The sequence below is a fragment of the Haematobia irritans genome, chromosome 5 (genome assembly GCF_050003625.1).
Source record: "Haematobia irritans isolate KBUSLIRL chromosome 5, ASM5000362v1, whole genome shotgun sequence".
Classification (NCBI taxonomy): domain Eukaryota; kingdom Metazoa; phylum Arthropoda; class Insecta; order Diptera; family Muscidae; genus Haematobia; species Haematobia irritans.
In genome coordinates this window covers 59,378,540-59,402,829 of record NC_134401.1, presented here as the reverse complement: position 1 = coordinate 59,402,829, position 24,290 = coordinate 59,378,540, and positions in this window count along the sequence as shown.

Genomic DNA, 24,290 nt, shown 5'->3' with positions numbered 1-24,290 from the left:
GTGGTTTGCGGAGCCTCAAAGAGGAGCAAATTGCATCCGATCCGGCTGAAATTTGGTACATGGTATTGGTATATGGTCTCTAACAACCGTGCAAAAATTGGTCCACATCGGTCCATAATTATATATGGCGCCCATATAAACCGATCCCCAGATTTGGGTTGCGGAGCCTCAAAGAGAAGCAAATTTCATCCGATCCGCCTGAAATTTGGTACATGATATTGGTATATGGTCTCGAACAACCATGCAAAAATTGGTCCACATCGGTTCATAATTATATATAGCCCCCATATAAATCGATCCCCAGATTTGGCTTGCGAAGTCTCCAAGAGAAGCAAATTTCATCCAATCCGGTTGTAATTTGGAACATGGTGTTAGTATATGATATTTAACAACCGTGCCAGAATTGGTCCATATCGGTCCATAATTATATATGGCCCCCATATAAAACATTCTCCAGATTTGACCTCCGGAGCCTCTTGGAGGAGCAAAATTCACCCGATCCGGTTCAAATTAGGCACGTGGTGTTAGTATATGGTCGCTAACAACCATACCAAAATTGGTCCAATCACACAAAAATTGGTCCATATCGGTTCATAATCGTGGTTGCCACTAGAGCCAAAAATAATCTACAAAAAATTTTATTTCTATAGAAAATTTTGTCAAAATTTTATTTCTATAGAAAATTTTGTCAAAATTTTATTTCTATAGAAAATTTTGTCAAAATTTTATTTCTATAGAAAATTTTGTTCAAATTTTATTCGGTTCATAATCATGGTTGCCACTCGAGCCAAAAATAATCTACCAAGATTTTATTTCTATATAAAATTTTGTCAAAAGTTTATTTCTATAGAAAATTTTGTCAAAATTTTTATTTCTATAGAAAATTTTGTCAAAATTTTTATTTCTATAGAAAATTTTGTGAAAATTTTATTTCTATAGAAAATTTTGTTAAAATTTTATTTCTGTAGAAAATTTTGTCAAAATTTTATGTCTACTTTGTCAAACTTAATTATATACGTATTGGATCGATCTTTTTTGATTTAATATATACCACGTATGGACTTACATACAATTTAGAATATGGTGTTAGGAGGTTTTAAGATACCTTGCCATCGGCAAGCGTTACCGCAACTTAAGTAATTCGATTGTGGATGGCAGTGTTTAGATGAAGTTTCTACGCAATCCATGATGGAGGGTACATAAGCTTCGGCCTGGCCGAACTTACGGCCGTATATACTTGTTTGATTTAATATATACCACGTATGGACTTACATACAATTTAGAATATGGTGTTAGGAGGTTTTAAGATACCTTGCCATCGGCAAGCGTTACCGCAACTTAAGTAATTCGATTGTGGATGGCAGTGTTTAGATGAAGTTTCTACGCAATCCATGATGGAGGGTACATAAGCTTCGGCCTGGCCGAACTTACGGCCGTATATACTTGTTTGATTTAATATATACCACGTATGGACATACATACAATTTAGAAGATGGTGTTAGGAGGTTTTAAGATACCTTGCCATCGACAAGCGTTACCGCAACTTAAGTAATTCGATTGTAGATGGCAGTGTTTAGAAGAAGTTTCTACGCAATCCATGATGGAGGGTACATAAGCTTCGGCCTGGCCGAACTTACGGCCGTATATACTTGTTAATATTAGGTCGTGTATTTGAAAAAATATAATGATTAGAAATTGAAGATATTAATAAAACTACAGATATTCAGTTGGTCTAAATAAAAATAATTCTTTTGATTTTAATTTATTAGGAAAAGTTAACTTTTTTGATGGTGCAAATTATAGCCGCATCTTAAAAACTAGACAAAAACGTAGGAAAACAAAAATAATTGTGAATTGAAAGGAACTTTTTTTTTGTTCTAATAGTGGGTAGGACCTCCATGCTTTGATATGAGCTCAAATATTCGCTCGGGCATACTATTTATAAGTTTAAAACGAATTTCATTGGAGATTCCCTCCCACGCTTCAATTACGGCGGATTTGAGGTCCTCAATATTTTCGTATTGCTTGTTGCCTCTATACATTCTTCGGACCATGATTCCCCAAATGTTTTCAATTGGATTCTGATCGGGAGAACAAGCTGGCCATTCCAACTGAGGAATGTTATGTGACTCTAACCACGTACGAGTCTGATTACTCTTATGGACGGCAGCATTATCTTGTTGGAAAATAAATTTTTTCTGTGTGTTTCGTTCAAAAAACGGCAACAAGTTAATTTGGAGCAGATTTATGTATTCGGCTGAATTCATTTGGGTACTTGGAAAAGCCAGATCAAGCATACCATCGGCACAGAATGCTCCCCAAACCATGAGACTACCACCACCGAAATTCCTTTTGGAAAAATATCGCGGATCTTTTCGTAAATCCCTCCAATATGAATTGTAGCCATCTGGACCGTCTAAATTGAACTTTTTCTCATCAGAAAAAATGATCTGTAAACAAAATTGTACTTAGTATGTTAATTTCAAGTTGTTTGAACTTATTTACCTTATTCCAGTCAGTATTCATATTATTTCTAGCAAAGTTTAAACGCGCTGCTTTGGGCCGAGGGAGTAATCGCGGCGAATTCTTCAGTTTTTGGCGTTGAATGACGGTAGACCGTCTAAGTACTCGATTTACAGCCCAACGAGACACGTTTAAACCACATTCATTGGCAATTTGATTAGCAGTTTTGGTTGAATTGCTGGCGCAATTCACAATCTTGCGCTTGTCTCGTGCTGACAACTTGCTTTTTCTGCCTGCGTTTACTTTTTTTGTCCATAATCGGCAGCCTTTTTAATAAAATTGCGGATTACTTTGTCAGACCGATTTATTTTTCGGGCAATTTCCCTAAAACTGAAGCCTTCCTCCCGAAAAGCAGTAATTTTGCCTTTTTCCACTTCAGTCAGAAATTTGCCACGAGCCATATCGAAAATACAATTGGAATGCAATGAACAAATAATATTTTTTCGCATTAAACAAAATAGAAAAGAAAGAGAGCATAAATTTGGAAACCGTTATTCATCTTTCTACTGCGGCTATAAATATGCACCAGTCAAAAAATCGTTTTATTGTTGTAACGGATTTGAAAACAGATTTTCTCTTTTTTTTTGTTTTGCTTTTCTCATTGTTTTTATTTGTCTAACAAATAGAATTAAGAGATTTTATGAAATGTTAATGTTAATGAGAAAGATCGAAAAAAGAGCATGCGGCTATAATTTTGCTCCGCATTGTATATGTAGGTCGGATGGTATTGTAAATGGGCCATATCGGCCCACTTTTACGTATAGCCCCCATATAAACGAACCCCCAAATTTGGTTTGCGGGGACTCTAAGAGAAGGAAATTTCATCCGATCCGGCTGAAATTTGGTACATGGTGTCAGCATATGACCTAACAACCATGCAAAAATTGGTCCACATCGGTCCATAATTATATATAGTTCCATATAAACCGATCCTCAGATTGGCTTGTGGAGCCTCTAAGAGAAGCAAATTTCATCCGATCCGGCTGAAATTTGGTACATGGTGTTAGTGTATGGTCTCTAATAACCATGCAAAAATTGGTCGAAATCGGTCCATAATTATATATAGCCCCCATATAAACCGGTTACCAGATTTGACCTCCGGACCTTCTTGGAAGAACAAAATTCATTCGATTCGGTTGAAATTTGGTACGTGATGTTAGTATATGTTATCCAACAACCATGCAGGAATTGGTTCATATCAGTCCATAATTAGATATAGTCCCCATATAAACCGATCCCCAGATTTGACCTCCGGTGCCTTTTGGAGAAACAAAATTCATCCGATCTGGTTGAAATTTGGTACGTGGTGGTAGTATATGATATTTAACAGCCATGCCAAAAGTGGTCCATATCAGTCCATAATCATATATTGCCTCGATCCCGAGATTGGGTTTTGGAGCCTCATGGAGGAGCAAATTGCATCCGAGTCAGATGAAATTTGGTACATTGTGCTAGTATATGGCCGTTAACAACCATGCCTAACTAGGTCCATATCGGTCCTCAGATAAATCGATCCCCAATCACAAAAAATTGATCCATATAAAGTTCATAATTGTATATAGCCCCCATATAAGCGACCCCCATATTTCAATTCTGGCTCTCTACCACGTATGGACTAATTCACAATTTAGAAAACGATGTTAAGAAGTTTTACGATACCACAACCCAAGTAATTCGATTGTGGATGACAGTCTTTCGTAGAAGTTTCTACGCAATCCATCGTGGAGGGTACATAAGATTCGGCTTGGCCGAACTTACGGCCGTATATACTTGTTTATTTCTACAATATTCGTTTCTATTCAAGTAATGTTCATATTACAGCATTACTCGCCATATTTTGATTCATTGTAATCGGCTAGAGAAGTCAATATTTTCGAGATTTGGTGGCCTGAGACAATAAGTGGTTATTTTGTAAACTTTGGTATATCAACGAATAAGTGATTACATATTAGGTGATTATATGCTTTAAAAGCACTAATTATTTCATGGTCAAAGGTATGCCTGGGGAGAAGTACTTTCCTCCTAGGACATGCGTATGTAAATGTAATCCGTAGCGATGACAATTAATAAGTGGTTATTAATTTTTAAACAGGCTTACATACAAGATTACCGGGTAATGAGAGTATTTGCTGGGATATTATCAATTTCACAATTTCTGTTGTTGTTGCTGTTTTTGGACGTCCACTACGTGGTTCATCTTCAATGCTTGTACGACCACGTTTAAATTCAGCAACCCAATTTTTTACTTTTGCATATGAAGGAGCACTTTCACCTAACACATTCACCATATCATTATGAATTTCTTGTCCCGATAAACCTTTTTTATGTAAATATTTAACAGCACGCATTTCTAATTTTTCCATTGTAAAACAAGTAAGGAAAGTCTAAAGTCGGGCGGGGCCAACTATTTTATACCCTTCACCACTTTGTAAGCCAACATTTTCGATACCATATCAAATCCGTCCAATGTGTTGGATGCTATATGAATCCATACACACACAAAAATTTTTTTTTCTGATTCAATCACCAAATTAATTGATCAAATTAAATTTTTAATTGAAATGTCTTCAATCACGAAAATGATAGTATCAATCACAGTTTTAATTGGGCATAGAAAAAAATCTTGATTAAAAAATTAATTAATTTTTTCAGCAAATTTCAATTAATTTTTTAATTGATCCAATCAAAATTTTAATTGATGTTGATTGCAAAACTCAATTAATTTATTAATTAAAAAAGGTAACTATTTTTAATTACTTTCTGAATTGGCTTAGAGTTATTATTTGGATTAACAAATGGTTGTTTGAAATACATTTTTAATTAAAAATTAAAAAAAAAAATCGGCACTGTTTTTAACTGAATTAGTCTTCCGAATTTGATTAAAAAGTTAATTGTATCAATTAACTTTTTAATTAAAAATTTTAAAATTTGCAATCATTGACTTAATTAACTTAATGTTTCTATCATGATTAAAAAAGTTAATTGTATCAATTAATTTATTAATTGAAAAAAAATTTTAACTTCAATTAACTTTTTAATTGGAAATATTTTGGTGATATTTTTTTCTGTGCATATATTCTGTATATCTGAGCAGATCTGTACAGAGTTCTGCAATACTTATAGATTTTACATTTAAGTCGGTTAATGCGCTGAGGTGGAACACAATGTTAGTAAAAAATATAGGAAACATTTAAATATGAACCAATTTTGAGGCAACTTCGGAAAAGTGTATTTATGATTTATCGGTCGATAGATGTGTAATAGAGTAGTAGGAAAATTTGAGTCATTTTGATAAGTTTTCGACTTAGCAGCGGCGATTTGATAAGGAAATTGTAGGTATTTCGGCCAGTTTTGCCTAAATAGGAAAAACATATAAAGGGTGATACGGTCAAAATTTGGTCAAGGGAAAACGCGTGTAAATCGGTGAAATCGTTTATTTAAAAAAATCAAATTAAATTTCTTTTTCAAGTTCAATTAGTGTAAAATTCAGGAAAAATATTCAGTTAGGTTTTCGCTTTTCCAAATCCGAATTGCCGGGCCTCACGCTTGACACCTGACATCAGATTTTGTACAGCCATCTTGTCCACCTTCTTCGCCGCAGAAAGCCAGATTGCCTTGAACTGCTGCTCGTCCATAGCAGTTTTTTTGGTCTTCTTTAGGTTCCGCTTGAGGTTCTTGTCCTTGGGAACCACCTGCACGTTGTTGGCGGCGTACCACTCCATGGCCTTTTTACCGTAATGGCAATATGCCAATCAGTACGGAACAACCGTGTTTCTTGAGGAAAGGCAGCAGACGTTTATTCAAACACTCTTTTACGTAAATTTCTTGGTTGACAGTCCAGGAAGCTATGAAAATGCTGCTTTTCAAGTCATAGGTACAGATGGCTTGCCAAACCAGATATTTCTTTGCGAACTTTGAAAATATCTGCTACCTTTCCCCTTCCTTTTGCCGTATAAAACTCCTGTTCCGGAAGCTGCTTGTAGTCGGCTTTGACGTAGGTTTCGTCGTCCATTACCACGCAGTCAAACTTCGTCAGCATCGTAGTGTACAGCCTCCGGAATCGCCCTTTGGCCGTCGTATTTTGTTTATCATCGCGATTTGGAATCACTACCTTCTTGTAAGTCGATAGTCCGGCTCGTTTTTTGGCTCGATGCAAGGTTGTAGACGATACACCCAGCTTATTTGCGGCATCTCGGAGAGAGAGGTTAGGGTTTCGCCTGAAACTACCGGAAACTCTCTTTGTCGTCTCAGCGGCTTCCGGTTTTCGATTTCCCCCCGATCCAGACTTTCTGGCTGTCGACAAACGTTCCCCAAACACTTTAATTACATTTGTAACGGTTGATTTGGCAACTTTTAGCGATTTTGCCAGCTTTGCGTGCGAGTAGCTCGGATTTTCGCGATGCGCGAGCAAAATTTTGATGCGCTGCTCTTCTTGCTTGGACGGCATTTTGACAACTGAAGAGTGAATTCCAAAATCAAAATAGGAGCAACATTCTACACACACACACACCTTCAAAATGAGGGGTGTTAAGGTTTTTTAAATGCAAAATTGAAAGAAATACGTCAAGTTTATATTGACCAAATTTTGACCGTATCACCCTTTATATGGAATCTATATCGAAATCTGAACCGATTGCAATCAAATTTCACACGCATAGTTACTATGTTGAATCTACTACCTGTGCAAAATTTCTCGTAAATCGGATATATATGGGAGCTATATCAAAATCTGAACCGATTTCAACCAAAATAAACACGCATATGCAGAACCTTAATTCTACTGCCTGTGCAAAGTTTCAAGTTCAATTCTACTTCCTCTGTCAAATTTTACGTAAATCAGAGTAGCACTTTTGCCTCTGTGGGCATATTAGTCCAAATCGGGCGAATGAGATATATGGGAACTATATCTAAATCTGAACCGACTTCAACTAAATTTTGCACAATTAACGATACTATAAAACGTACCCCTAGTGCAAAATTTCAAGCAACTCAGGGCAAAACTCTGGCTTTTGAGGCCATATAAATCCAAATCGGACGAAATATATATATGGGAGCTATACTTAAATCGGAACCGATTTTAACCAAATTAAGCACACTTAACGATACTATTAAACGTACTTGTTGTGCAAAATTTGAAGCAAATCAGGGCAAAACTCTGGCTTTTGGGGCCATATAAGTCCAAATCGGTCGAAAGATATATATGGGAGCTATATCTATATCTGAACCGATTTCAACTAAATTTGGCACAATTAACGATACTATTAAGCGTACTCCTTGTACAAAATTTTAATCAAATCTGGGCAAAACTCTGGCTTTTGAAGCCATATAAGTCAAAATCGGACGAAAGATATATAGGGGAGCTATATCTAAATCTGAACCGTTTTCAACTAAACTTGGCACAATTAACGATACTATTAAACGTACACGTTGTGCAAAATTTGAAGCAAATCAGGGCAAAACTCTCGCTTTTGGGGCCATATAAGTCCAAATCGGACGAAAGATATATATGGGAGCTATATATAAATCTAAACCGATTTAGCTGATATTTGGCAGTTTGTACGGGACTGACGAAACATTCAGATGTACAAAATTTGAAGAACGTCGGTTCATAAATACGTGAATTATGATCAAATCGGTGATAAATATATATGGCAGCTATATCTAAATCTGAACCAAAATCAATGGCGATTGCCTTCTACCCGAAGAAAGACGTTATGTAAAATTTGAGGACGATCGGACTTAAACTTCGACCTGTACTTTGTGCACAAAATTACATATACAGACAGACGGACGGACAGACAGACAGACGGACATCGCTAAATCGACTCAGAATTTAATTCTAAGCCGATCGGTATACTAAAAGATGGGTCTATGACAATTATTTCTTGGCGTTACATACAAATGCACAAACTTATTATACCCTTACCACAGTAGTGGTGAAGGGTATAAAAATTGCGGATGCGTCTTTTTTGAAGGAGTTGCCAGATATATATGAAGGAGTTGCCAGATCGAATGAAGGAGTTTCCAGATATTATTTTTTTACTTTTTTATGGATTTTCTATTTTTTTATTTTTTTTAGTAGTTTTCTATTATTTTGTAAATTTAATTGTCCAAAATTTGCACTTAAAATAGCCTGATTGCGAAGTAGAAAAAAATCATTGGGGGATCCCAAGATGCGCTTTAGAAGAAATGTTTGTGTACTTGTCCAAAAGGAATGCATCGGAAGTGGAAAAAAATCATTGGGGGATCCCACGATGCTCTTTAGGAGAAATGTTTGTGGACTTGTCCAAAAGGACTGCATCGGAAGTTGGAAAAACTCGATGGGGGATTCTGGGATGGGCTTTAAAAGAAATGTTTGTGGAACAACTTCCAATTTTTTTTTTGCTGGGAATTGGTGCTGGCAATATAGTTACTACGACTTCATGCCATCATTCAAAGTACAAGGAAAAACATATAACAAATCATGATCCTCATTGTTTATTCCTGATGAAGGATACAAATTTTTACAGATATAGTTCTTCGTCAATTTTTGCTACAATTTTTACTTCATACTACAATTTTTACTTAAAACATAGCATACTTTCTATATGAAGTCGAATCTGAATTTGTTTGAGTTTTCGTTAATGAACATTGATAGCTAGCACATGAAGAAAAACAGCAGAAAAAACGAATAAATTCAAATTTGTTTCCTAGTATCATGTACGCTGAACTAAAATTAAAAAAAAAATCTTAAATATGTCATTATCTTGGAACCGGGCAAACTTTTTTCTCAGTGTGCAACGAATGCTTTCGGTTACGAATTCCGTTTTGATTTCTGTCAAATATTTTCCTAGTGAGACCGTACCGTTGGTAAAGCTATTCTTGGACACATAAATGTCAGTTTAAAAATCCATATTATGACAGACAAAATACGAAAGTAGAAATTTTTATATTCAAACAACCTCTGAATTAAGGACGCAACATAATAAAATTAAAACAAACCAAATAATTTTTTTATTAATTTAACGATGCACTTTTTTTCTTTGCGGATACACGCACAGAAACAACATGTTTGGACAAGGTTGCCGCATCCATTTAATGCTTATCTAGAGCATAAATTGTCGCGAAAACCATGTATGTTGTCTTTGTAAAACTAGTTTTGGAGCAAAGAACAAGTATATACGGCCGTAAGTTCGGCCAGGCCGAAGCTTATGTACCCTCCATCATGGATTGCGTAGAAACTTCTTCTAAACACTGCCACCCACAATCGAATTACTTAAGTTGCGGTAACACTTGCCGATGGCAAGGTATCTTAAAACCTCCTAACACCATCTTCTAAATTGTATGTAAGTACATACGTGGTATATATTAAATCAAAAAAGATCGATCCAATACGTATATAATTCAGTTTGACAAAGTAGACATAAAATTTTGACAAAATTTTCTACAGAAATAACATTTTAACAAAATTTTCTATAGAAATAAAATTTTCACAAAATTTTCTATAGAAATAAACATTTTCACAAAATTTTCTATAGAAAGAAAATTTTGACAAAAATGTCTGCAGAAATAAAATTTTAACAAAATTTTCTATAGAAATAAACTTTTGACAAAATTTTCTATAGAAATAAAATCTTGGTAGATTATTTTTGGCTCGAGTGGCAACCATGATTATGAACCGAATAAAATTTGAACAAAATTTTCTATAGAAATAAAATTTTGACAATGATGAAAATTTTATTATGAACCGAATAAAATTTTAACAAAATTTTCTCTAGAAATAAAATTTTGACAAAATTTTCTATAGAAATAAAATTTTGGTAGATTATTTTTGGCTCTAGTGGCAACCATGATTATGAACCGATATGGACCAATTTTTGTGTGATTGGACCAATTTTGGTATGGTTGTTAGCGACCATATACTAACACCACGTTCCTAATTTGAACCGGATCGGATGAATTTTGCTCCTCCAAGAGGCTCCGGAGGTCAAATCTGGAGAACATTTTATATGGGGGCTATATATAATTATGGACCGATATGGACCAATTTTTGCACGGTTACTAGAGACCATATACCAATACCATGTACCAAATTCCAGCCGGATCGGATGAAAGTTGCTTCTCTTAGAGGCTCCGCAACCCAAATCTGGGGATCGGTTTATATGTGCGCTATATATAATTATGGACCGATGTGGACCAATTTTTGCACGATTGCTAGAGACCATATACCAACACAATGTACCAAATTTCAGCCGGATCGGATGAAATATGCTTCTCTTAGAGGCTCCACAAACCAAATCTGGGGATCGGTTTATATGGGGGCTATATATAATTATGGACCGATGTGGACCAATTTTTGCATGGTTGTTAGAGACCATATACCAACATCATGTACCAAATTTCAGCCGGATCGGATGAAATTTGCTTCTCTTTGAGGCTCCGCAAGCCAAATCTGGGGATCGGTTTATATGGGGGCTATATATAATTATGGACCGATGTCGACCAATTTTTGCATGGTTGTTAGAGACCATATACCAACACCATGTACCAAATTTCAGTCGGATCGGATGAAATATGCTTCTGTTAGAGGCTCCACAAGCCAAATCTGAGGGTCCCTTTATATGGGGGCTATACGTAAAAGTGGACCGATATGGCCCATTTTCAATACCTTCCGACCTACATCGATAACAACTACTTGTGCCAAGTTTCAAGTCGATAGCTTGTTTCGTTCGGAAGTTAGCGTGATTTCAACAGACGGACGGACGGACGGACATGCTTAGATCGACTCAGAATTTCACCACGACCCAGAATATATATACTTTATGGGGTCTTAGAGCAATATTTCGATGTGTTACAAACGGAATGACAAAGTTAATATACCCCCATCCTATGATGGAGGGTATAAAAATGTATGGTGGCAATAAGTATTTAAATGGTTCTCAAATGCCACAAACATGTTCTATTATTTAAATGATAGAATTTGAGACCATTACATGGTCGGGAAAACCATGTACCTGGCCATTAATTTTTTTTTACTTTTTTGCAGGGAAAAAAAGTATTTTTATAGGTTACGTATAGACATGTCTAGAACAATTACATAGTCATAAAGACAACGTACATTTTTTCGTGGCCATTTAATTTTTTATCTTTTTTGCAACGAAAAGAATTTCATAAAAACATTGAGCAGGTACACTCGATTTTCATTTTGCGCGTAAGTCGTGTGTTGATTGTTGCTTGGAATGAACAGAAAATACGGAATTACTGTGATTTGTGTTAATTTACTTATTCATAAGTGTGTTTTATGTGAACACAAAAATGGAAGTGTAATTGGAAAAATGGACCTGCTTTTTGTTTTGCATTTTGCTATATGGTATCATTTGTGGGCACGACGTAAATATGGAATGATTGCTTATTGTTGAAATTGCACCAAAATAGAGTGTGTAAAAATATGTGATGCTTGCTTGCACAACATTACAAATACAAATAAACAATGAATTAGTTTATAAATAAATAAAGTTAATTTTGTGTTTTCTTTTCTCAAGTGGCGTCCTTTTTTCGACGAAAAAAGTTTTTTCATAAAGATCAAAACATTTTAGGTTGTGACCCTGTTCTTTCAATTGCGACAAAACTATTTTCTGGTATATCATATCATTTAAGTGGTGACGAATACCAACATACATTTTAGGTCGTGACCATTGTCTTTTGATTCAAACAAAATTCTTTTTATCAATATAATAACATTTTAGATTATAATTTTAGATGATAATTTTTTTTCTTAGGGCTATGTTCACTGTAGGTGAAAATGTTTTGTTTGTATATTATTATGCTCTTCGAATATGATCGTGACAATCATGTTTGTTCTCTGTGTGTATCAATACCAAAATCCTTATAGTAAATACAAAATCTTATAATTCGAATAAAATTTTGTAGTGAAAACCCCAAATTATTCTGGTAGGTTCTGACCAATACTTCGGCTAGGAGAGTATTTTTTCACGCAAAATAAAGTTATCGCATCCTAGTCACATTGTATTTTAGGATTTGATGACCGTTCCAAAATCTGAAGAATTTATATTTTTGAAATCTGTTTATGTGAATTAGTTTCAAGCAGAGAAGGGATACGATCACAAACTAGAGCAAAATCTTATTTTTGGTAACATAAAATTGTTGTCGTCCGAGAAAATAATTTGGTTGCGACACACATAGTGCATGTTCAGCGTCCAAAAATAACATTTTGCTACATCACTACGATGTAGAACATTCGCCTACGTAACACTTCATAACTTTGGATCCAGGTACAAATCCTTCCATGATTGTTATACCCTTCCCAACTACAATGCATTTTCATCCCCTGTCCACTTGCTAACACATATATTCCGGATGTTGTAGTCTCTTCAATCACATGGAAAAGTTTCAAATAAAATTCGTTTCCATTTTATTTTAAGTGTAAACATTTATTCTTTTTAGGGGAATCTCTCCACTTGTAATGGAATTGCAAATATCACCACGATTAAAAAGTCACTTCCAGTAATTAGTTTGTTTGCTGGACATTTCTTGTGCCAGCTCTGCTCTGCTGAGAGTCACTGGATCTACCAGAGTATCCGAAACATTTAAAGCGATTATTATCGCATTCGTTTTAACGTTTATTGTTATTTTTATTGTGGACTTTATTGTCATTGCAGTGATTATTGTGCTGTTCATTCGATGCGATTGCATTGGACATTGTCGCTATGTGTCCTATGGCACAGAAGTGTGAACAAAACTTTGTGACATTTTGTTATCCCTTTTAGTTTTAATTCGATGTGGATTATTCGATGACTCCTCTCATATGCTAGACATTATGACTTATTAAAATTTGTAAAGTGGAAATACAAAAATAATATTTTAATCCATAGTAAAATAGAAGATACAGCGGAGGTTGCCAAAAACAAAATCAGTGAAGAACTATATTTGAGATATATATTTGAGAACTATCTTCCAACATATTATTCACTGTTGTGATTATTGAAAGCAAGCACACAAATTTGGAATGCCATTTAACCCAAGATATATTTTTATGTCAATTTCTGTCAATAATTCGTAAGAGATCATATACGTATTATATATCATACTTCAGGATCTATTACCAATTTAGCAACATATTCAGTTCAACAAAGTCCAATTCAGAACCGAGCACAGAATGAAGGCAATTTTTCCTGCTCATATAAAATAATGAATTTCCTCATTTCCCCTCAGCAATATATTTTCCTGAGAATTTTATATATATTGGTTTAAATAGTTAGGTTTGGTGTTGTTTAAAATAGTATATACGCCCGATAGTGCGGACAGCTGACGCACGTTTCGTGTTCTTTTTTTTTCACTGTCAAACATCTTCATTTCGGTCTACAATATAACCAAACAACGCTTGCATATTATTGAATTTTATTATTAAAATATGTTAAGAAAGTTCATCGCGCGCTTTTATCGAAAAATTGTGTTTAGCGATGAAGCTCAGTTTTGGCTTCATGGGTACGTAAATAAGCCGAATTGTCGATTTTGAAGTGAAGATCACCCAGAAGCATTGCAAAAACTACCAATACCTACAGAAACAGTCACACATTGGTTCGGTTTATGGCCTGGTGGTATCATTGGACCGTACTTCATAGTAACGTAACTGTGAATGGTGAGGGTTGATATCTAACTCATTTGTGCTCAAAATGCTAGAGCTTGAAGCGGATGGATACTTTTAGGTGCAGTCGAGGTCAATATTTGCATGAAATAATCTTGAAATATTATATTATATGGAATCACCACACACACAAAAAAATGGAAACGGATTCAATTAATATGTTAATTGATTCGTTTATTGAGTAAGCAATTGTGAAATGTGAATATCGTTTTCCATTGACGCCTGTTTATATTAAACGGACTAAAATAATATATTTTTTATTCATTTTCTTTAGTGAGCAATTTTGTTTCGTCACTTGTTCAATCAACTAACTCCATCATTTTAATAAAAATCATCTAGTAAAGGGTGGTTAAAATTTCAAGGGCCGATGTTGATTTTGAATAAAACACAAACTATTTAGGAAATTATTGTAATTTTATTTTATTATGATATATTGGTATTACTCAATTATGTATGGAACAAAATATCGGCCAAATGGGCGCCGCGACCTCGGTGGCACACCTTCATCCGATGGTCCAAATTTTCGACGACGCTGTACGTGAGTACCTTTATTAATAAATCGCGAAAAAAGAAAAATTTATAAATGAGATCTGTATCCTTATTTTAATTTTATTGGTCCCAGATTTAAAGCCAGATAATTCACTAAAAAATTTCTTTATTTTAAAGAAGCCTCAACTTTGGCTCGGAATCAATACCAAAATCCTTAAGGGAAGGTCAAAATCTGTGAATCCAAGTAAACTTTTTTTGAGTGCAGGTAAATTTAATGCCCTCGTATACATATTAACTGCAAAGTGTTGGATGCTATATGAATCCATACACATATATTCTGTATATCTGAGCAGATCTGTACAGAGTTGTGCAATACTTATAGATTTTACATTTAAGTCGGTTAATGCGCTGAGGTGGAACACAATGTTAGTAAAAAACAAGTAAGTAAAGTAGAAAGTCGGGCGGGGCCGACTATATCATACCCTAAACCACCATTGCAGAATTAGTAATCATAAGTAATCATTTGTGGGGTAACATATAGGTCTGAGAGATAAACCGCAGTTGCATATTTAAGAAAATTAAGGGGTAAATGTCTATGGGTGCTTTGTGTCAATCTGACTATAGCTCATAGTCAACACTGAAAAAAATATTGTCGTGAGGTCATGATTCATGTATTCGTATTTTAAAGACATGAGATTTCATGTCTTTAAAATACGAATACAAATTTTGCTTAGTAGAGAAGACGCATTTCTCTAAAATAAAGTTATTTTCCTTGTCCAAAAGTCGATAAACTTTTCAATGAAGTCATATTGTCCTTATAATTAAGTGATTTGACTGAAAAATGGGTATCTTAACATAAAAGAAAAAATTTATAGGCTAAGGTCAACTTGACTTTAATAATTCAGAAAAATTCTTTAAATTTAATGAAATTGTCTTTAAATTTGTTGTTGTTTTGCATCTTGACTACAAAGCAAAAAATCGTTCAAATATAGGACATGTTTTTCAAAACTTTATTTTAAAGAAGTTTTTTACTTCAAACATAGCATAATTTCTACTGGAAGTCGAGCCCCAATTTGGAAAATAAAGTTGCCGTTAACTCGTTTTTAAAGGACTTTGATAGCATATGAAGAAGAAAAAGTTGAGAAGGCGAAAAATTAAAATTTGCTTCCTAGAAGCAAGTACACAAAACCTAAATTTAAAAAAGAATTGTGTCTTAAAAGTATCCTTACTTGTATTCTCCGCTTCTTTGGCTCGGAATCAATACCAAATTTTTTAAAGTAAAGACAAAATCTTTGGAACCGAGTATGGTTTTTTTCAGTGAATGTTGCCACGGAAAATGTTCGGTTTACCCTACAAGGACAAAAAAAGTTCCCTACTTTCCCATACATTCCCAAACAATTTTCCCTACTATATTTTTCGTTAAATTTAAAAAAAATTACAAAACAAAAATGGTTCTAAGTACTTTATTATCTTAAAACCTGAATATGCAACATATATAACTTAGAATATAAATTAGTATTACCACCACGGTTGCCACAGTTGGTAGAATTCTACCCAAATTAGTAATCTTTTTTGTTAAATATATATAAAAATAAAATTTTGGAAAAAGTTTCTATAAACAAATTTTAGTGAGAAGTTTTTCTATAAAATAAAATTTTGACAATAAATTCTATAGAAATAAAATTTTGAGAAAAAATTCCACAGAAATAAAATTTTGAGAAAATTTTTCATATAAATAATATTTTGAAAAAAATTTCTATAGAAATTTGTCTATGTCTATGTCTATAGAATTTTAACAAAATGTTCTATAGAAATAAAATGTTGACAAAATTCTCTACAGGAATAAAGTTTACCACACATTGTTAAAGATCAAGCCTTGCCGGCTTCTAATTCCCTCCTCTAGAGCCACCAAAATGTAAAAATTATTACAAAATGTGGTGAGTGAAAATGTCCTACATTGTGGCCCTACGTTCCTACAAGACGCTAAATATTAGAAAACCCCTACATATAGGGAATTTCCCCTACTTCTAACAACACTGGCTGTATTGATATTGCGCCTACGGAGTTAGTATGCCACTAATATTGAGCCCATTATTAAAAAAGAGAAAAAAGTTAAATTACACACAAAAATTTTTTTTTCTGATTCAATCACAAAATTAATTGATCCAATTAATTTTTTTAATTGAAATGTCTTCAATCACGAAAATGATAGTATCAATCAGAGTTTTAATTGGGCATAGAAAAAAATCTTGATTTTAAAATTAAATGATTTCATTACCAAATTTCAATTAATTTTTTAATTGATTCAATTAAATATTTAATTGATGTTGATTGCAAAACTCAATTAATTTATTAATTAAAAAAGGTAACTATTTTCAATTACATTTTGAATTGGCTTAGAATTTTTATATGGATTAACAATTGATTGTTTGAAAAAAAAAATTTTAATTAAAACTTTAAAAAAATGTTCATCACTTTTTTAACTGACTTAGTCTTCCGAATTTGATTAAAAAGTTAATTGTATCAATTAATGTTTTAATTAAAAATTTTAAAATTTTCAATCTAAGTCAATGATTGAAAATTTTAACTTAATGTTTCTATCATGATTAAAAAGTTAATTGTATCAATTAATTTATTAATTGAAAAAGTTTTCAACTTCAATTAACTTTTTAATTGGAAATATTTTGGTGATATTTTTTTCTGTGTAGTGTGGGTAATATATACATATTTGTAAAAATCGAGCAATATTCTTATGTAAGAGCTACAAGTACGTATAAGTACGATCAGCTAGTACATCAAAATTTGAAATTTGAGTAACATTGGTTAATAAATAAGAGTACTATGGCCAAATTTGGGAAAATCGAGCGATGCATATATATGGAAGCTATATCTAAATCTGAACCAATTTGCATAATATTTTGCGGGTTTGATTAATACCACAAATGGTTACCTTGTGCAAGATTTGAGTAAGATCAGTTAAGAAATGAGGCCTGTATGGTCAAACATAAGGTTAATAGGGGCGAATTTTTCAAAATCTGGTGACACATATATGGGAGCTATATCTACATCTGAACCGATTTCAATGAAATTTTTCACATATAGTTAGTACTATAGAGGACTGGATCTAGCCAACTTTTAGTAAGATCGGTTAATAAATAAGGGTTCTATGGCCAAATTTGGGAAAATCGGGCTATACATATATATGGGAGCTATATCTAAATCTGAACCGATGTTTTTTTGCACATATAGTTAATGCTATAGAAGATTATATTTAGCCATATTTGAGTAAGATCGGTTGATAAATAAAGGTTTTGTGGCCAAATTTGGGAAAATCGGGCGATACATATATATGAGAGCTATATCTAAATCTGAACCGATTTGGATGAAATTTTGCAGACTTGAAGGGCGATGGAAAAGATTACCTTTTGCCAAATTTGGTGACGATCCGTTTGAAAAAACGCGCAACGTGACCCCATTTGTCGAAATCGGGCGATACATATATATGGGAGCTATATCTAAATGGACTATCACAATGGATTGAATAGTCTAAGTGAGCCTGAATCTTAATCGGGCTGCCACTTTAACCTAACCTTTAACCTATATCTAAATTTGATCCGATTTCTTCCAAATTCAATAGCGTTCGTCCTTGTGCCCAAAAAACTCCCTGCACCAAATTTCATCAAACTCGGTTAATAATTGCGACCGGAATCCTGTGAACAACAAATACATGGACAGACGGACGGACACTAAGCGCTAGATCGACTCAGGAGGTGATTCTGAGTCGATCGGTATATATTTTATGGGGTCTAAAATCAATATTTCTGGTAGGCACATTTTTTGGCCGATCAAACTTATTATACCCTGACCACTATGTGGTTTATGGTATAAATATAGGAAACATTTAAATTTGAACCAATTTTGAGGCAACTTCGCAAAAGTGTATTTATGATTTATCGGTCGATAGATGTGTAATAGAGTAGTAGGAAAATTTGAGTCATTTTGATAAGTTTTCGACTTAGCAGTGGCGATTTGATAAGGAAAATTTAGGTATTTCGGCCACTTTTGCCTAAATAGGAAAAACATTTTATTTAAATTTCACACGCATAGTTACTATGTTGAATCTACTCCCTGTGCAAAATTTTTCTTAAATCGGATAACAACTTTGACCTCTGTGGTCATATGACGGAAAATCGGGCGAAAGATATATATGGGAGCTATATCAAAATCTGAACCGATTTCAACCAAAATAAACACGCAGATGCAGAACCTTAATTCTACTGCCTGTGCAAAGTTTCAAGTTCAATTCTACTTCCTCTGTAAAATTTCACGTAAATCTGAGTCGCACTTTTGCCTCTGTGGGCATATTAGTCCAAATCGGGCGAATGATATATATGATAGCTATATCTAAATCTGAACCGACTTCAACTAAATTTTGCACAATTAACGATACTATAAAACGTACTCCTTGTGCAAAATTTCAAGCAACTCAGGGCAAAACTCTGGCTTTTGAAGCCATATAAGTCAAAATCGTACGAAAGATATATATGGGAGCTATATTTAAACCGGAACCGATTTCAACTAAATTTGGCACAATTAACGATACTATTAAACGTACTCCTTGTACAAAATTTTAATCAAATCAGGGCAAAACTCTGGCTTTTGAAGCCATATAAGTCAAAATCGGACGAAAGATATATAGGGGAGCTATATCTAAATCTGAACCGATTTCAACTAAACTTGGCACAATTAACGATACTATTAAACGTACACGTTGTGCAAAATTTGAAGCAAATCAGGGCAAAACTCTCGCTTTTGGGGCCATATAAGTCCAAATCGGACGAAAGATATATATGGGAGCTATATATAAATCTGAACCGATTTAGCTGATATTTGGCAGTTTTGACGGGACTGACAAAACATTCATATGTACAAAATTTGAAGAACGCCGGTTCATAAATACGTGAATTATGATCAAACCGGTGATAACTATATCTAAATCTGAACCGTTTTTTTTCCAAAATCAATAGCGATTGTCTTCTACCCGAAGAAAGACGTTATGTAAAATTTGAGGACGATCGGACTTAAACTGCGACCTGTACTTTGTGCACAAAATTACATATACAGACAGACGGACGGACAGACAGACAGACGGACATCGCTAAATCGACTCAGAATTTAATTCTAAGCCGATCGGTATACTAAAAGATGGGTCTATGACAATTATTTCTTGGCGTTACATACAAATGCACAAACTTATTATACCCTGTACCACAGTAGTGGTGAAGGGTATAAAATTTAACTAAAAGTAAAGAACAACATCATTGGCGCCAAATCATGACCATTTGAACAATACTGTAGTTCATTTTTACTATTTTTGGGAATCGTACGAAAATTTTCGTCTGCTTTAGTTCATATTGAACTTATATGTACGGTCATTGAACTTTATACCCACGTTTAGATCATAAAATATTTGTGACATACTAAAAAAAGGGAAATAACATTGGTCTGTGGAAAATTTCGCAGAAAATAATAAAACTCAACTACAAACAAATATTTTTTTGCAATAAACACAAGTTAATATAAGCGTTAGTTTAACTACGGGATTTTTTTTATGTGTAGATTATAAAATTTTTAACTCTGATCGTGCAATTATTTTACTTTCCCACTTATTTTGCTTTATTTTGAATAATACGTAATGCCGTAGTTTGCTCACGTCGATACATTGAACAAAAATCAACTTTGACTTCAAATCGCCAATTAACGCATAAAATGATTTTTAATTTTTCCCACAAAATATAAACACAATGGAAAAATAGCACATTTAACAATGTTATAATTGAATTTGGATTTCAAGTAAATTTGCCCATTTATCACAGCACCAAGAAAATACGATTTCATCCGCTAGTATGTGTTTCACTTACCATTGTTCCTTAGATATCGCGTGCGATAGTTCTAATTACAACTTTATTCAAAGGCAACGTCGAGTGGATGTAAACCCTGACACATTATTATTGTTATGAGGGCAATACATAGAGGTGTTAAGCCAGTAGTTACAAAGAACATCTTTGTTTCAACAAAGAAATCCAAAACTCCTCAAAACGATAGAAACACCCACATGTCCTTTACCGCTTGTAGAGCGGCTTTTGTTGGAGGTGTTGACATTTCTTATGATATGCGGTTAAACTACTTCGCACTACAATGGGAATTAGTTTTGAGAACGAACAAAGAAATAGCGAAAGGATAGTTGTACAGCATTGTTTTTATTTATTTGAAGGGAATAAGATTACGTTGCAAAGATAAACGTCCAACTTCATTCTATTGTTCGAAACAAATTATATGATTCATGGAATGTTTTCTAGTAGTACTCTTACTACAATGACCTGTGGTCTATACAAATTTCTTTGACGGAATGGTATGATGCAGTTGTTTTGCAACCTCAACCTAAATACTATTTGGGTTCGTTAATGTTAAATTTTCAAGCCGTAAGGGTTTAGAACATGTCTCTCTGTCAAGACAATTGGTTCAAATGGTACGGTAAACGACATATACAAATTTTTCGGTTTATATGGGGGTTATATATAATTGTTGTTAGAGGGCGTGCCAAATTCAACCGGAAGGGTTTATATGTAGGTGCAATATCACAAAATTGTCCGGTATGACACATCTTCGAACTCGACATGCCTGCCAAAAAATTAGAACGTTAGGTTCTACTGCTATATTGCCTTAAAATTTTACCTTTATCAAGAGTACATATATGGTGAAAAATCGATATTTTAATATATTAAAAATGGACAATACAATTGATCAATTCAGCCCATATTCTAGTAAAACCTACTTTTTATATCACCGTGAAATTTCACCCATATACATACACTTTGAATGGCCTGAAATCCATTACTTCGTTTTTCGTTGTTCGATAGGATAGGATAGGAAGTGTTTTTCAAAGTTTGTTTCGCCGGAGTCGGAGTCGAGCAAAAGTTCTACGACTCCGGCTCCGACTCCAAGACTCCGACTCCGGCTCCGACTCCACAGCCCTGCTCATTACTCCAATGAGCACGAGATGCCTGATTGGAAACATTTTCCCTAGTTTCGACCAATGTGGATAATCAGTGCCCCTTCTTTTCCCTCAATAAGTTAAATTGTGAGACGGGCTAATATGAGAACTATATAAAACTCGTGCCGATATAAATATGTTAATTAAATGCAAATCATTGGCCATAATCTAAATTGGTCAAATCATTACCATCCCAGCAAAAAAGGGCTTCCAAAAAAGTATGTTAGTTTGGATCCCCAATTTGTGATCCGGAAGTATTGCAAACTTGGATCATCTCCAATGAATTTTACATCGGATTGCCATAGGACGGAAGTACTCCGTTTTTGGTTCCTTTGCATTGCTTTAGAAGTTATTCGTTGGGAGTTCATTTGAATGAAGAAATTATAAAACGAAAACAAAAAAATGTTTCGCCAATTTCACTTTTTAAATTTTAAATTTGATGGAAGATCCCGGGATGCTCTTAAGAACAAAGGTTTGTGAACTATCCTCCCATTTTTGTTGCTGGGAAGTTGTAGTTCATTATTTTTTTGCTTTATTTAGTATTGAACTTATTTCTACGGTCATTGAACATTATACCCAAGTTCATTTCATAAAATGTTTAGACATACACTGAAAAAAAGCATGCCCGGTTCCAAAGATTTTATCTTTACTTTAAAAAATTTGGTATTGATTCCGAGCCAAAGAAGCGGAGAATACAAGTAAGGATACTTTTAAGACACAATCCTCTTTTAAATTTGGGTTTTGTGTACTTGCTTCTAGGAAGCAAATTTTAATTTTTCGCTTTCTCAGCTTATTTTCATCATATGCTATCAAAATCCTTTAAAAACGAGTTAAGGACAACTTTGTTTTCCAAATTAAGACTCGACATCCAGTAGAAATTATGCTATGTTTCAAGTAAAAAACATCTTTAAAATAAAGTTTAGAAAAACATGTCCTAAATTTGAACGATTTTTTGCTTTATAGTCAAGACGCAAAATGGCACCAAATTTAAAGACAAATTAATTAAATTTAAAGAATTTTTCTGAATTATTAAATTCAAGTTGACCTTAGCCCAAACATTTTTTCTTTCATGTTATGATACCCACTTTTAAGTCAAATCACTTAATTGTAAGGACATTACAACTTCATTGAAAAGATTATCGACTTTTGGACAAAGAAAAAACTTTATATTAGAGAAATGCGTCTTCTATGCTAAGCAAAATTTGCATTCGTATTTTAAAGACATTAAATCTTTGACCTCACGACAATATTTTTTTCAGTGTACTTGGAATAAAGAGAATTTCATTAGGCTGAGGAAAATGTCTCAAAAAAATAAAAATAACCAAAACAAAATATATTTTTGTGCAATAAACATAAGTTAACTTTAGCTGTAGTTTAACAAGGGATTTTCACTATTAATTTAACCCTTTCACTACCGATATAAACCTAATGTTACAAACTTTAACTTTTCTTCTATTCATACTTGTATTAACAGCATGTAGAATAAAAATTGTAATTCTGAGGACCTACCTCAATTACTTCAAGAGCTATATGAGTTTGTTATGAAAACTTGATTCTTGAATTGTGACAAAATAGGTCTGTGAAAATAAGCGCTATTCGAGCTATTATGTCTATCGAAGTGTCAGAAAAATACAAAAAAGAGCCCGAAAAATATCAGCTATAGTTTTTGTAGGAATGTCCATTTACTAGAGACATATAGTACACTGAAAAAAATATTGTCGTGAGGTCAAAGATTTCATGTCTTTAAAATACGAATGCAAATTTTGCTTAGCACGGAAGACGCAATTCTCTAATATAAAGTTTTTTTTTCTTGTCCAAAAGTCGATAAACTTTTCAATGAAGTCATATTATCGTTATAATTAAGTGATTTCACTTAAAAATGGGTATCATACCATGAAAGAAAACATTTTTGGGCTAAGGTCAACTTGACTTTAATAACTCAGAAAAATTCTTTACATTTAATGAAATTGTCTTTAAATTTGTTGCCTTTTTGCATCTTGACTACAAAGCAAAAAATCGTTCAAATATAGGACATATTTTTCAACACTTCATTTTAAAGACGTTTATTACTTCAAACATATCATAATTTTTACTGGAAGTCAAGTCTTAATTTGGAAAATAAAGTTGTCGTTAACTCGTTTTTAAAGGACTTTGATAGCATATGAAGAAAAAAAGCTGAAAAACCGAAAAATTAAAATTTGCTTACTAGAAGCAAGTACACAAAACCCAAATTTAAAAGAGAATTGTGTCTTGAAAGTATCCTTACTTGTATTCTCCGCTTCTTTGGCTCGGAATCAATACCAAAATTTTTAAAGTAAAGACAAAATCTTTGGAACCGGACATGCTTTTTTTCAGTGTAGAAAAATGGAATCAAAATTTCGTATTTTTCATTTATTGTTAAAGAAGTTTATAAAAATGCATTTTAGTGCTCACCAATATGTAAAATATTTATAGCTTATTTAGATTAAAGGCTCTACTTTAAAATAACGTCGAGAAATACATCGAAACTAAGTGGGGAAGTAGAGTTTGGTGTCCTTTTTGAATGTCCTCCTAGTTGGACATCGGTTGTGAAAGGGTTAA